This window comes from Engraulis encrasicolus, chromosome 7 (genome assembly GCF_034702125.1).
Source record: "Engraulis encrasicolus isolate BLACKSEA-1 chromosome 7, IST_EnEncr_1.0, whole genome shotgun sequence".
NCBI classification, from domain to species: domain Eukaryota; kingdom Metazoa; phylum Chordata; class Actinopteri; order Clupeiformes; family Engraulidae; genus Engraulis; species Engraulis encrasicolus.
In genome coordinates, this window is record NC_085863.1 from 52,714,813 (window position 1) to 52,727,312 (window position 12,500).

Here is a 12,500-nt window from a genome sequence, read left to right on the forward strand (position 1 = left end):
AGCTGGAGATGGAGATGGGGAACTGGGGAGCTGGGGCTGGGGAGATGAGGCTGGGGAGCTGGGGCTGTCTGATCTGTAGAACACTGGAAGCTCAACGGAGAGGAGACTGTCAACGGAGATAAAGAAATTCAATACAATAGGAGGAGGTGTGCTGGGGTGTAGCGCAGGGAGAACAGCAGGCATGTAGAGAGAGTGTAGTATGACTAAGGGATCCTACCTGTGGCCATTAGTATGCAGATGAAGCTATAACACTCAAATGGAAATTGCCCGAGAAGCATAGGTACAACGCAATGCAAATCACTGTGTGCTAAGGTGCAATTTGCAGTGCATTTCTTATCTACTTCTGGTCTACACAAAGCTACTATACAACACTGCATTATGCTATACTATGCTACACTACACTATACTATACTATACTATACTGTACTATGCTACACTACACTATACTATACTATACTATACTATACTATACTATACTATACTATACTAAACAATGTGTGACAATACCAGGCAAATAAAGAACAGGATAGCACGTTATAGAATTGCCTAAATGAATTGACACGATAAGTTCCACATCAGTGGCCATTACAGCTTCGATAAGCAGTGAGGACAAGCCCATAAAAAGGGTTGATTGGAGCTCTCGCATGATGATAGTTTCAAATTCATCCAGGCATTATCTCGGCCGTTTGTGCAGGCACACAAAAGACCCTGAGCAAACAGGACGAACAGCAGGCAGGCAGGCAGGCAGGCAGGCACAGTCAGGCAGGCAGACAGGCAGGCAGGCAGGCAGACACAGGCAGGCAGGCAGGCAGGCAGGCAGGCAGGCAGGCAGGCAGTCAGGCAGGCAGGCAGACACAGGCAGGCAGACACAGGCAGACTGACTCCCTGAGTCAGTGAGACAGGGAACATTGGAAATGAAAACGATTCGGAGTGAGTGAATGGAGCAACCAAATGCTCAAAGCGTCGGAGTGGCAGAGGGCTTCTGTCAGAGGAAGTGCTGTGAACAGGTGTAAATGACATGCATAATCACTCTGAACACGGAGGAGGATTCCTCACCTCATTTGCAAGCACTTTAGAGAGTGCATGGCAGCTTGGGTGCTTGGTTGGTTGTTTTTTTCCATGCACTGGGTACAGATCTTAGTAGTTGGCCTCGATTCTCAGTCTACCCCTGCCTGAAAATGTTGTATGCCCCCTTCTATTGATCTTTCAGCTTTTACCTGACTGGCACTATTACAGGAGTCAGTGCTCAATGGAACAGTACTGGGTGTTGTTGAAATGTGCAAAAAATATTTCTCAAATGTGTATTTTTTACCAATATATACTATACCAGATATTGAATTTTATAGGTGCAATCACACAAAACGGACATCAAAATCAAACAAATGAACAGCGCACTCAAAAACAAAATAGTAGCAGCAAGCGTTCTGGCCAGTACATTTCCGAAAAAAATACGAAACAGGTGTTTCTCTCAGCAGTGGCTTGGAGCATGTGTGAAATGGTTTTGCGTGTGTGAGACAAACCCCAGCATATGTCCCCACTGAGCTGTCTTTTCTGCCTTTTTAAATCCTCAGGTAGGCTGTTGGCAGCCGCCTTGGAATAGCTCCAGGTTTGTTCCAAGCAGTAGGAGCATGAATCCTAATGCATGTAGCAACTGCACCACATGAAACAAGCAGTACCCACTGCACCACATGAATGCAGTACAGTTACCACCAGCACGATAAAGAAACCCAAGCTGAGCATGAACACAGAAATAGCTCTGTTCTCTAGCGTAGAAGCTAAACATGCGCTCTGTGGATGATTCCAAATGATTCCTATCGGTGGAGTAGAGCTGGGGTGCGTTTCTCGACAACTTTGGTGCTAACTAAGTTAGCAACTTACTTGGTTGCAATGCAAATTCCCATAAGAAACCAAGTAAGTTGCTAGCTGGTTAGCAACAATGCTTTTGAGAAATGTGGTCCTGTTCACTAGCGTAGAAGCTAAACATGTGCTCTGTGGAGAATTCCAAATGATTCCTGTCAGTGGAGTAGAGCAGCACAGCTATAGGGTGGTGTGTGCTCATTGGAGCTTAAGAGCATGTGAAGGAAGGAAGACATGATCGCGTGTGATTAAGGTGCGTTGCAGGAAGACGGGGAAAAGCTAGGCATGCAAACGAGTTGAACCTGGCAGCTATCCCGACGAGGCGGCACGTCAGATAAAAAGAGAGGAGCGGTCGGGAGTAATTAAGAAATGCAACCGGGGCCAGTGACTCTCTGGTGGTCGGTCGGTCGGTTGGTCGGTCAGGCGGGGCGGGGCGGGTTGGGTGGGTTGGATGCTGCTGTCGGCCGATGCTGTATTTAATTAAGACGTACAACATTAAAGGGTGCCCCTGCAGCCTCACCCTCCACTAGGAGATACGGGGCATGTCAGTGAGAAGCGGCCTGTCTCCAGACAGACTCAGGGCAGTTCCCGTGTCACCGAAAATTGCACACCACAGCAGATGCCATGAGATTAAGGGGCGGTGAGTGTGTGTGTGTGTGTGTGTGTGTGTGTGTGTGTGTGTGTGTGTGTGTGTGTGTGTGTGTGTGTGTGTGTGTGTGTGTGTGTGTGTGTGTGTGTGTGTGTGTGTGTGTGTGTGTGTGTGTGTGTGTGTGTGTGTGTGTGTGTGTGAGTATGTGTGTAGGGGTGTTTAGGTGCGTGTGTGTGGGTGGGTGGGTTGATGTTTCTGTGGGTGTGTAAGTGTCTACACAGTACATTTTGCGGTGTTAATTAAACACTTAAAGAGTTCATTTAAGTCCAAATGATGTCAAATCAACTCTCTAAGTGTTAAATGAGCACTGCAGAATTTACTGTGTAGATGCTTTAAGATTAAGGGGCAGTTGGTGTGTGTGTGTGTGTGTGTGTGTGTGTGTGTGTGTGTGTGTGTGTGTGTGTGTGTGTGTGTGTGTGTGTGTGTGTGTGTGTGTGTGTGTGTGTGTGTGTGGAGTGTGGAGTGTGGAGTGTGGGTGGGGGGTTGGTTGTGTTTAGATGCCCTAAGATTAAGGGGCGGTGTGTGTATGTGTGTGTTTGTGTTCAGATGGCCTAAGATTAAGGGCCGGTGTATGTATGGGCTTCTGTGTGTGTGGGGACGGTTGGTGTGTATGTGTGTAAGTGTCTAGATTTTCTAAGATTAAGGGGCGGTGTGTGTATGGGTTTCTCTCTCTGTGTGTGTGTGTGTGTGTGTGTGTGTGTGTGTGTGTGTGTGTGTGTGTGTGTGTGTGTGTGTGTGTGTGTGTGTGTGTGTGTGTGTGTGTGTGTGTGTGTGTGTGCGCATTATGGGGTTTAGAGATAGCAATCCTCTGCATCCTTACCCTCCATGCTTGAGGAGAATGCTTGAGAAGAGAAATATACACAAGCCTCCTTATGATCTAAGGCAGGCTAGTCTCTCCCACATCCGACGCATCAATATGACGTCCAAGGTCTATTTATAACCAGGCCTCAATAAATGATGGCAAAGGTTCCCCTTTTGCGGTACAGTGTGACGCATAAGGCTAGGCTGCATGCAGGACGCATAAGGCCCTAAACCTGTTCATAATCTTCATCACTGAAACATTCTATTGTCAGTGGTCTTTTGCATTTCTATGCGACGCAAAGGTTTACTATACTGTCTGATTCTGTGCTGATTCTGTCTGATTCTGTGCCGATTGGATTACATTTTAGGGCGTTTCAGTTTGTTCAACTCAGTCTCATCCCAACTTAACAATTTCTGACTACCAATTACCAGACTTAATTTTTTGACGTTGAGGGCATACCTGCCATGTCGCATGTTGACTATGTGGCCTAAACCTACAGTAGACCTTTCCCTAACCCTAACAGTCAGTGAAGTTATGCTGCCACAAGGGTGTGCATGTCACATTTTGACTCCAAAGGCATACCTTAGACATCAAAAATTGCAGTCTGGTCAAAGGTAGTCAAAATTGACGAGTTGGGATGATACCCTGTAGTTTTTTTTCAGTAACAACAACGTCTAGTCACCTCATTAGGTACAGTGCGATAACAAGTGTACCTGCTATGTAATATCATCTGCTATGTAATATCATGTTCGTAAATACACCATACATTTGAAGAGCTCTTTTCCAAAATTAGATATATCCATTTTATAGAATGTTGGGAAATTGACATTTTTGTGTTGGGCATTCCATTGAAATGCATTGCAAAATCCATTTTTACGGAGGTTTAAAAGTATGTTCTCAAAACATTTGAATGGCAACAATTCACATATGGATGATAGGACTTCTTAACAGTCATCTCCAACATTAAAATGCAAAAAGTCAAAAATGGTGGATATAGCGTTTTGGAAAAAACTTACTTTGGCCACTTCTGCTATAGACCCAAAGTCATAGCAGTAGAAGAAGAGAAGTGTTGCCGGCCAGAACTTAAAGCCCCCTGTATTGAGCGTGCTCGTAGATGCAGTAGAAGCACTTAAAGACAGGGCACCATGGTGGTAGTCTCTTGGGACACATGGGCAGCCTTGGTCTCACTCTGTGAATAGCATTGGCCTCTACAGGGCTGAGGTACGGTACAGAGGTCTCCCGAGCTAGGAGGAAATTAACTCTCAGATGTACTGTATAACGGAAAGGAAAATACACAAACCACATACAAAAAGCTCCCTGTTGCATAATGCAACACTTTCAATATGTTATTTCCATCTGGGATAGACTACAGCAGGGGGCTGAGTCTTTCAAGCAAATGCCATTTATTTTGACTCAGTGTTATTGAATAAAGCAGTATCAGCTTATGTGTAGTCAATGTGATAGTTGTCTGAAAATGCCTTCATGAATGTCAGGTTCTGAAAACCGTCGTAGAAATTATATGGCAGTTATTTATGCTACAAAAGACAGAAAAGATGGGCCATGTCTAAATAGCAGATGTGAAGTGAAATACAATGCAAATGAAATGCAAGGATCTGTTGTACCTATTTCAGTTTTAGTACTTACTGTCACTGTCATCCTACTGCATATCCAAATTATTAGGCATGTAAATCATTGGATTGGAGGAATTTGAGTTGGTGATTTTAAAGTTTTATCAAAGCTTGGCATTATGTTACCTCTATTCCGCATTTTGAGTAATTCTAAGCTTGTTTACATTAATTATTATTAATAATTAATAATTATTATAGTTGTATTGTAGTATTCATAATGTGATCCAGACAGTTTTATTGTGCCTTTTGCTTAAATAATGATATTTTGAGCTTTTGAAGAGTAGTTAAATTTGTAGGCATTCACTGCCGTTTTTATTTAAGAGCAACCTTGAGTAACATTCACAATGTGATCGAGACGAGACAGCAGTCTTACTTGACAAGGGTGTATCTTCCTCCCGAGTCCTGATCCTCTCTCCAGCCACATCAAGAACTTTTATTGCTTGGCATCAGCACTGCTCAGGTTTATGGGCTGAAAAAATAAACGATAGAGCTGAATTCATAGGATGTGTTCCTTCCTCTCTCACTTCTCTCTCTTTTTCCCTCACTCACTCTCTCTCTCTCTGTCTCCCTCCCTCTACCCCCCCCTCTCTCTCTCTCTCTCTCTCCTCTCCCAGACAGAGTTTGAAAATAAGTTATTGAGATGAGAATCTCATCTAGTGAGGTCTTCTGCGGCACTTTGTCACACTACAGAGGACAAAGACTATTTGCATATCTCTGGGGGGAAAGTGAAAATATTCATCAGATGCTGTCGGAGTAGGTCACGTGATTCAGTAAACCTACTGGCAGAATTTTCCTGCATATGGCATATGAGTCCGAGTCACACGCACGAGACAATAGCATTTGGAGAATATCAGAGTTTGTCTTGAGCACATGAGCAAGCTTCTAGTTGATTGTATCTTCTTGAAGGATACTGAGCACACAGCTGAGAGTTATTCAACAGATCCATCACGCGTAGTCATGCACAGTCACATTGACTCTGCTGTCTGCAAGAATGAAGGGGCCTGACAATATACTGGTTTTGTGTCTGTAAAACCAACAAAAGGGTTACAAGGATTTTTGTTTTCACTTTGACTTTTCTCTTTGTTTATGACCGTGTAAAGAGTGCACTGGAACAAAAAATGGACTTTGATTTAACCTATTATAATAATTGAAAAAGAAAACAGAGGAGTTCTTTTTGGCCAGTGTGCTGCAGTTGTTGAAATACAACTGAATGGATCTCTGACCAGCAGCTTGCTGGGTTTTTCCTGGCAGTGCGCCCAGGCTGGGGTGAGCAGGGGTTTTAGTCGTACATGACTAGTGTGTCCTGCCTTTATTATTAATTAGCACTCCCCATTGATTATTCACAGTGAATTATTGGGCGGCGCACATTGTAGTAGTGTAGTGCACTGTCCAAAAAGGAAAAATGGAACAAGTGGAGGCTTGTTTCAGTTTCAGCACCATTGTGCTACTCTGCACAGACACAGACAGAAACAGACATACTCGCACATCATCGTCAGATAGAGCCTATCTTTTGGTTGACAAGCTGGCTAGTGTTAGCACGATGCTTTGTCGAACTATAGAATTAGGATCACAAAAACGATGTTATCTCAGACACAGTCCGGATGGCAGGATATGGTAGCAATGAGACAAGTCAGTAGGCCTAAGTTTCAACTCTTTCAACTCAAGGGACATGGAATCTGTGTATTTATTACTTGTTTGTTTTCAAGTCTACATTGAGCTTTCGTTGGATCTAAACAAGGATTGTGATGTCATGAATTTCAATCACAGGGATAATAAAGCAGAATTAGAGTTAATGCGATAGACAACTTTTGCTAGGATTTCTCTGTCCTCTCTTTTCATCGTTTGGCCTGTGTTAAAACGCTGCAGTAATACATTACGATGGGTAAGGACTCTGTCTGTTTGTTTACTGTAGCTCTCCTAAAGCTTGTTAATGCTACGGGAAATAAGGATGTCTGCAGAATGCCCCATACTCCCCATTCCACCCGGAGAAGAGGAATTATTTGTGTAAAAGACAGCTATGCTTTACAGAGCCTATAATGTGCTGTTTGAATTTCCAGCATCATTTTTACAATTTGACAGGCAATTACTGCCTGCACTTCTCCCTGACACCCCTAGCAGACTGGCCCTGCCAAGACGCTAGCTTGCTTTTGAAGGTAATGTTTTTTAAAAATCCAATCTGCAATTTTCTTCGTTTATGAGGCGCTTCATTTACGAAGCAACTGGCCACTTCCCTTTGTGGTCATGATGAGCTACAGTCATGGCAAAAACACACAAAACATTCAATGAACCCATTCAACAGAATGTTTTCTTTTACAAACTGCAGCAATTGACTTCTTAACAGTTATTTTTTCAATGTGACAGGGTTTTGTTGATGTCTATAAAGCTACTGCTGTTAGCAATGAGGTTTTGTCTTCATAACCTAAGAATAATATGAGACTAGTGTGCTATACTACGACAAATTGCCTTCGTGGGAAGACTCACAAACACTTGCAGGCTGGGTGTTGTTTTGTGTGCTTTTTCCCATAATAAGCATGCTGGAATTCTGTCATATTGAGTCTTAAAATAGCCGCATGGGTTCACTATGTGCCTCACCCACTTTTCTTCTTCTTCTTCTTCTTCTCTCTCTCTCTCTCTCTCTCTCTCTCTCTCTCTCTCTCTCTCTCTCTCTCTCTCTCTCTTTTTAGTGGATACGTTATTTTTAACACTGATGTGTGGGCCGAGCTGTCTATAAGACGAGATCTATGTGTCCAATCTGTAGCTCTGCGTCTTCAGTGGTCAAAGGTTTTATAGATGTTAGAAAGATTTTTTTTTCTGCCCACACCCTCAGTTTAATGCCTCAGTCCGAGCTTCTTCCTCCCACTCTTTGACGGTTCTTCACAGAACCTTTCCCTTCTCTTTGGTGCCGTATAGTCAGACTGTATTTCTATTTCTCATTGGCTTCCACTTTTCATACACAATAATGGGCTGTTTTGATCTGATTTTCATTTTTTTTTATTCTGCTATAGGAGTTTGCAACACAGTGTGTGTGTGTGTGTGCGTGTGTGTGTGCGTGTGCATGTGTGTATGCGTGTGCGTGTGCATGTGTGTGTGTGTGTGTGTGTGTGCGTGTGCGTGTGCGTGTGCGTGTGCATGTGTGTGTGTGTATGTGAGTGTTTGTATTAGTCTGTCTGTGTTTTTCCCTCTACCCGGTTTATTTGCACTTTAAACATTTTCTGTTGAGGACGTCTACTCCCAGGACTGCCATGGTTCCTCAGACAGGCCTAGCGCACTGTCGGCGATGATAAAGAAATAACTCAATTCGATACAACAGGCTGCCTCCAGATAGGTCCCTTAAGGTTAGGCCAATCTTCCCCTTCCTCAGTTGCCCGAGCCGTATACGTCCCTCCCCAACCCTCAGCGCAGGAGTCATAAACATTTATGCCATGACTGCAGGATCAGTGTTTAGTGTCTAGGCTTAATGTGGTCCATCACAGCTTTCCCATCGATCGACGGTGATTCTCGCTTTTTGTTTTGCCATTAGCTTCAAACAGAGGGTGCCCCATTTAAAGACAATGGCGTACAATTAAGGACAAAGCACACGGCAGGGTTTTTTTTCCACTTTATTATTTCCATTATCAAGGCTTGCTGAGTGGAGGCTGCTGCTCTGAAGACATGAAGGAAAAAAGCGAACAGCGGGGAAGAAGCGAAGCAGAGCTGAACTGGGACCAGAAAATCATCACGGGCATTTTTTTGCATAAACCACACACACAACATACGCACACACACACACACACACACACACACACACACACACACACACACACACACACACACACACACACACACACACACACACACACACACACACACACACACACACACACACACACACACACACACACACACACACACACACACACACACACACACACACACACACACACGCACACACACACACGCACACATTCACTTCCCATCTAAATTGTGTGCTGGTTAAAGGAAAATGATAACACCCGAAAGCATTGGCCACTGAAGACTGCCCACCCACCGGGAAAATGCCCTATATGCCAGATGACTGTTCCAGGGCTGGGAATAAGGAGGGAAGAGGAAGGCTTCACCTGGCTTTAACCCATCAGGGAGTAGCCCTACGCCTGTTCTCAAATGAGCTTCATATTCAAACACAAATGGGGCAAACAGCATGCGTAATGGCGGGCAGGACGGCAGGTGTGGGACTGCCACTGGACACCAGAGAGAGAGAGGGAGGGAGGGAGGGAGAGAGAGAGAGGGAGAGAGAGAGAGAGAGAGAGAGAGAGAGAGAGAGAGAGAGAGAGAGAGAGAGAGAGAGAGAGAGAGAGAGAGAGAGAGAGAGAGAGAGAGAGAGAGAGAGAGAGAGAGAGAGAGAGAGAGACGCACCACCTCTTATGCATCACTTAACAATCCAGTAGTGGAAGTGGGTCGAGGAATGAATTAGAGGTGTCTGTCCCTGAACCAGGCCAGTTACTGGAAGCAAGGTTTCCTTTTGCAGTACATACATAGTATAGACATACAATAGTATTTCATTCCTCAACGTTTTGTACTTAACTCTATTTTTGCTGTGCTGTTTTATCGATAGGTCAGTAGTTATGATGAAGTGATACATTCCAGTAGTGTCATATTGTAAGACACAGGACCACGATAACAGTCAATGGGCATTTAAATCCTGGCATAGTATTCACAACACGTGTAAGGCAATCTGTTGTTACTACCCCTTTGTCTTGGTTTTACAATTGTAATCACATACTATGGCATTTTCCATGTCTGTAAGGCTACTTTGCATTTTACACACACACACATACACTCACACACTTGACCCGAACGATCCTCTTAAAAATGTACATTTTACTTCTGCATTGTTTTGAACACGGTGTGAAGTTTAGTCTGCTCTAGCACACTCACAGAGAATCTGAAACCGTGCAGCGACACTTAATAATCATGGGACATAGTTTTTGGACAGAACCTTTTCCATTCTTTTTATGCCTGCCTTTGCTTTGAAGTCATATTTGGCATTCAGATTTAACACGTCTCTCTCCATGGTCATACAGTGGAATGACACTGGTAAAAAAAAATGCATCATAAAAATAATAAATCCTCAAACACATCAGTCCCTCTCATCTGGAGACATGTTTTTCATCCTTGGGGATACATAGATTTCCAATGAAGTGTAATTGTTGCGAGGCAGGGTGTGTAGTGGGTGTGGGAGACGTGAGTGAGAGGTGGGTGGGGGTGGTTATGAGAAGAGGTAACATCTCTGTTTTAGCAAAGTGATTTAAAAAACAGACAAGTGATGGCTGTCAAGTATTTACAGCTCCTCAGTTCCTCAGTGATTCGAGGGGAGAGGGGGGGGCTGTCTGGCTGTGTTTTAATAGCTGTTTATGCACATGACAGCGCTATGCCAACACAACACACCTATACGCAAGTGAGCTAGCGGCCGGCGTTGCCGGCGTTAGCTCGATCCGACCGGCTCCTCTCTAGGTCATCTTCTTATGGGCTGCGGAGAGACGAGGGCGGCTGATTTATGCACTGCTTAGCTTGGTAACAATAAAAGCAGATTTAGTATAGCATTAAATATTAATGGCGGCGTCTTTGAATATTTAAAGAGCGGAGTTAGCTCTGTTGCAGCGCCTTCACCTCCCCTCAACACATGAAGATGTTCCAGCCAAACATGGGAGCCACGCTGCATGGGATGTGCAGCAGGGATTATTTATATCTCTGCTTTTTTAATGTCTATTTGTTTGTTTTTATGCATGTTTGTGCGTGTGTGTTTTGTGTATGTGTGTTTTTGTGTGTGCGTGCGCGCGCGCGCGCGCGTGCGTGTGTGTGTGTGTGTGTGTGTGTGTGTGTGTGTGTGTGTGTGTGTGTGTGTGTGTGTGTGTGTGTGTGTGTGTGTGTGTGTGTACTTGTGTGTTTTTGTGTGTCCTGTCCGTGTCCATGTACTGTTTGTGTATGTGCTCGCCTGTGTGTGTCATTGTGTGACTTTTTATGAACGCTGAGCGTGCCTTTCTGTGTATATCTGTATGTCTGCCCGTGTGTGTCTGCCCGAGTGTGTGTCTCCTGTGTATGGAAGTCTGTGAAGAAGAGATAATCGATGAAATATACATTAACATCTTGAAATGGGTCTCAGTGAGATGATGAAATGGTCCCAGCGAGCCAAGTGCTGTGACTACTAGAGGAGGGGTAGGGGGGAGGGGAGAGAGATGACACATTTGGATCACGTGACACTCAGACTACTGCATATTTCAATACGGCTTTGTCCTCAATGTTCACTTGGCCATTTCATGTGCTACACACGGCCTACCTCAACTCCGCCGTGCGTGCCGTGCGCTGGGTAAATGTGTTTTCCGCCATATTGGTTTTGATGAGGTCTACCTCGTCGTCTCCTGGAATGTGTTGCGTGTGCACATTTCTGCACTGCATGTCATTTGCTTCGTTAATTAGTTTTAGTCATTACCTTTAGTCATTATATCAACTTTATTGTCTTATTCTGCACTGTACATCATTTCATTTACCTTGTATTATTACATCCTTATTCTTGCTCACTGCTACTGTATGTTAGCCTGACTGCGAGAGCCTGTAGATGCTTTATACAGCTGAACTGTTCACAAAAGTAGAATAAAAGGAGTTTCCAATTTCCTTCATTCTAGCCTCCTGTATGACTCATGGTTTGAGTTAAGACAGATGAAAATAGCATACTTTCTCTGAGAATCCTCCTTTCTAAGAGTCGTTTGTGAGAACCTAAAACATTCAGGAGACTAAGCTCTCTATTAAGAAATGAGGGACATGGTGCCATTTGATAATCCGTAACATTATTATGGTAGTTATAATGCTGCTTTTCAGCATAATGATATTTCATGGAGCAAGTTAGGACTCCACTGTACTCTGAAGGCCAAAAGCGATGGCTTCCGTACCCTCTGCTTCAACCCCCTTTTTCGCCTTATTACATTGACGCATGTCCTGGGCGTAATGGCGCTCGTGTATAATAGATATTATATATCAATATTATTTGGTCTGCAGCCTGTGAGATATGCAGAGCGATCTCCGTGCGCTATTTCACATGATTCAGATGCGTAATCCCCCCCCCACAGTCCACCCCACAAAGCATTTATATTTTACGGGTTTGTCCAGACATGGAGGATCAGGCGGAGGAAGATGATGGTGTGCTACAGCATTTGTCATCTGCATGGATTCACATGGAAGGTCTCACTGTAGCTTTATATCTTCAACATTATATTCAGCAGTGAAATAAGGGACATAAGGAGTTCACAGATGCCTCACTGACTTTGTGTGTGCATGTGTGTGTGAAAAGCTGTTCATATAGGGTGCAAATGTTATCTACTACACTGTGTTTTCTTGGTTATTTTGTTGTTAGCGAGAATAATTGAAGAGTTCAGATGCAAAACCCCCTAACTCCATTTCTGAAGACCTGCACTTCTATATTTTTAGAGAACCCCGTTGTTGGTTTGGTTTACATTCATGTACTTGATAATACATATAAATAGTAATATTACATAAATAAAATAAAAACATATGCAATTTTGATAGCTTTGTA